The sequence below is a fragment of the Cyprinodon variegatus genome, unplaced genomic scaffold (assembly GCF_000732505.1).
Source record: "Cyprinodon variegatus isolate N-32 unplaced genomic scaffold, C_variegatus-1.0 Scaffold1751, whole genome shotgun sequence".
NCBI lineage: Eukaryota > Metazoa > Chordata > Actinopteri > Cyprinodontiformes > Cyprinodontidae > Cyprinodon > Cyprinodon variegatus.
The window spans coordinates 87,960-91,702 of NW_015152204.1; the positions used below are offsets into that span (position 1 = coordinate 87,960).

Here is a 3,743-nt window from a genome sequence, read left to right on the forward strand (position 1 = left end):
GAGGAGGAGAGCCGCACAGTAGCGATTTGCCTATGATCACACCTGTTTTAGATCTTCTGTGAACAAGTAGCAATAGTGCAAAGAGAGGGGAAACCTACCAGCAAGATCAGAGCAGCATGCACCTAATGTCATGCCTTTCGACTGTCAGTCCCTGAGACGCGAGTCACAGCCAAAGCTTGAGGAAGACGTGTGTCCGATTGGGCGCAGCGGCTTCTTATATACCACGCCCACTTTGCCCAACCTGAACCTCGCACCTGAAAGCTATTTGTATAGCAATACATATATTTCTATACCACTACAGTTGCAAGAGGCTTTCTTTTCTAGAAAGCAGCAGGAGGGTGAAACCCTTCAAGAATTTTCCCTTGCACTAATGGGATTAATGGAGAGGGTTAAAGTTTCTGCACCTACTAGCATGGGTTGAGAGATCAGTTTGTGGAGCATGTTTAAGATGGTCCACTGCAATGTGCATTAAAACAGTTTGTACGGGAGAAACCTGCAGCTACTTTACTTGACGTCAGGGCTGAGCTATTAGGTGGGAACGGGAGGGCTCATCAGGCCGTAGTAGGGCTCGCAGTCTTTCAGTTCCATCACTTGGATTTCAGTATGCTGTCCATGGCATTTCCCAGATTAATTCAGGGGATCAGGGGTCAGGATTGAGGTCCTTGCGTGATATGTTGGCGCAACAACAAGAGCAATTAAATCGACTCACTCGGAGCATTGCCTCTCTTAGTCAAACTCGCCAACAGAGTCGTCCCCCTCGTAATGTCCCTATAGTCTGTAGACGGTGCCAACAGCCAGGCCATTATGCTAGAGAATGTGATGGTGTACGTGTCCCTTCCCATTTTCGCACTCAAGGCCCTCAGCAGCCCTCGAATTCCCTGCCTCATAGCTCTGCGGTCTCGGAAAACTAGTGCCCACTGAATTGTTGAGCCGCAGTTCGGGTGGGGCCACTATTGGCTCAGTCACAGCACCATATAATGGTATGGATACGCCAAAGCTTGTTGCACTGTGTCCTCATTTAGATGTGTGTTTGGGAGGTGTTCAGGTGCCCTGTCTAATTGACACTGGTTCTATGGTGTCAACCCTTACAGAAAGCTTCTTTAAGGATCATTTCGAGTCTGGGGGCCTTGATGGTTTACGCCCTTGTCACTGGTTGCAGCTTAAGGCAGCAAATGGGTTAAATATCCCCTACCTTGGCTACATAGAGCTTAGTGTTAAACTTTGTGGCAAAGACATCCCAAACTGCGGGGTTTTAATTGTAAAAGATCCTCATGGCAAAGTGGCTCTCACACCAGGTGTTTTGGGCATGAATGTAATCCAAAAATGCTATCATGAGCTCTTTGTGCAGCATGGCGCAGGATGTTCAGTCAGGACAATGTCCCCCAGGCCCCTCATGAAATTTGGCCCGCATTGCAAAAGTGCCATCAGGCAAGCCTGCAGGGCCCATCAGACTGTATGGGGAAGGTAAGGGTCAGAGGTCGTGCAGCATGCAGGGTCCCAGGTGGGGTTATGAAGCTTGTGGCTGCTACATGCTCTGATCAGCTGTCACAGGCTGTACTATTTGAGCCTCCTGAGGCAGGTTTGCCTGGAGGTTTGCTTGCTTCTCCTGCCCTGGTCCGTGTGGTGCAAGGCACAGCCTACATACCAGTTGTTAATGTAGGCTCTACAGATATCTTGCTTTATCCACGTACTGTTGTAGGTACTCTGCATNATGTTAATGTTATCAGTCTGCCTGCCGGTGTTAAAGAAGAGCCCTCATATACAGCTAAGGTGTCCTCTCAGGTTGTAGCCCCAACAGTGCAGGACCAAATTGAGGCCATTGATCTCTCCCAACTGCCCAGCACACATCAGGGGCAGCTGAGGACCCTTCTTAGGGATTATTTGTCAGTCTTTGCAGAAAATGACAGTGAGTTGGGGTGTACGAACATAATTAGCCATGACATACCCCTTATTGATGAGACTCCTGTAAACCAGCGATACCGGCGTATACCACCGTCAGACTATGAAGCAGTAAAGAATCACATTAATCAGCTACTTAGTACTAATGTGATCAGAGAAAGCTGCAGTCCCTATGCATCTCCCATTGTGCTAGTCAAAAAGAAGGATGGGAGCCTGAGGATGTGTGTGTACTATTGGCAGCTCAACAGCAAAAGCCGTAAAGATGCCTTCCCATTACCACGCATTGAGGAGTCGTTGGATGCACTTACAGCTGCTTGCTGGTTCTCTACTCTGGACTTGGCAAGTGGTTACAACCAGGTACCTGTTGCAGAAGCAGATCGTCATAAAACAGCGTTCTGCACCCCATTTGGTCTATTCGAGTGGAATAGAATGCCATTTGGCCTTTGTAATGCGCCCAGTACATTTCAGAGATTTATGCAGCGCATTTTCTCTGATGAACAGAATCAGACATTATTGCTGTATCTTGATGACATAGTTGTGTTTTCTTCCACTGTGGAACAGCATTTGGAGCACCTGGGGATGGTGCTTGGACGCCTGAAGAAAGAGGGTCTCAAGGCAAAGTTCACAAAATGCTCTTTTCTTCAGCCAGAAGTTAAATACCTAGGCCATGTCATTTCTAGCAAAGGTGTTGCAACTGATCCATCTAAAATTGAAGCAGTGGCTAACTGGCAGCGCCCCAGCACATCCACAGAGCTGAGGTCCTTCCTTGGGTTCGCCAGCTACTATCGGCGGTTTGTTGCAGGCTTTGCCAAGCTGGCTGCGCCCCTTCCCAACTAGTGGCACATTTAGCCTACGCTGACTTTTCTTTGCTTTTTATTCTAGAGGTTGATGCGAGCCATGGTGGTCTGGGGGCTGTTCACTCCAAACAACGGGACGGGGTGGTGCGTCGTATTGCTAATGCCAGCCGAGGATTAAGGCCAACTGAACGCAATATTGATAACTACAGCTCCATGAAACTTGAATTTTTAGCCCTTAAATGAGCCATGACTGAAAAATTCAGAGAGTACTTGTTGGGCCATAAATGTCTTGTATTCACTGATAACAATCCCCTCAGTTATCTTAGTACTGCCAAGCTGGGTGCCACTGAACACCGATGGGCTGCACAACTTGCCTCCTTTGAGTTCAAGATTCAGTACCGGTCAGGGCATACGAACAAGAACGCAGATGCCCTTTCCAGAAAACATCCATCTACTGGAGAACAGGTTGGTGCTTTTCTTCCTGGGAGTAGCCTGCCTGAATCCCTGCAGCTGATGATGGAGAGACAGGATGCTATGCAAGCTGCCATTACAGTCCTCCCTGAACGTACCACAAAGGATATGCAAGTATTACAACATGCTGACCCAGTTTTGCAGGAACTTTGGACCTTTTGGGCCCGCAAGAAACAACCTGATCGCACAGAGCGAAGGAATTTATCTTTGTCTTTGTTGGCATTCCTGAGGCAGTGGGATCGCCTGGTGGAGAAGGATGGTGTCCTCCACCGCAAGACCTTCCGTCCTGATGGTGCTGAGGAGATGCTACAGCTGTTGCTGCCCACAGCCTTGAAGAAGGAGGTCCTGACGCAAGCTCATCAGGACCATGGCCATCAAGGTGTGGACAGAACTCTCTCACTCCTGAGGACAAGATGTTACTGGCCAAAAATGTCCTCTGATGTTGTTGATTGGTGTAGGTTATGTGAGCGATGCCAAGTAGCAAAAGATACCCAACCTCATGCACGGACCTACATGGGCCATTTGCTGGCGTCACGACCCAATGAGATTCTTGCAATGGACTTCACAATCCTGGAG

The 3,743-nt window shown here is 48.6% G+C and overlaps 1 long non-coding RNA gene across 1 annotated transcript in view; it reads left to right on the top strand.

Moving 5' to 3' along the window:
* The window catches only part of LOC107104457, a 7,983-nt gene that overhangs the window by 2,098 nt on the left and 2,142 nt on the right, over positions 1-3,743 (top strand). The window lies entirely within an intron of this gene.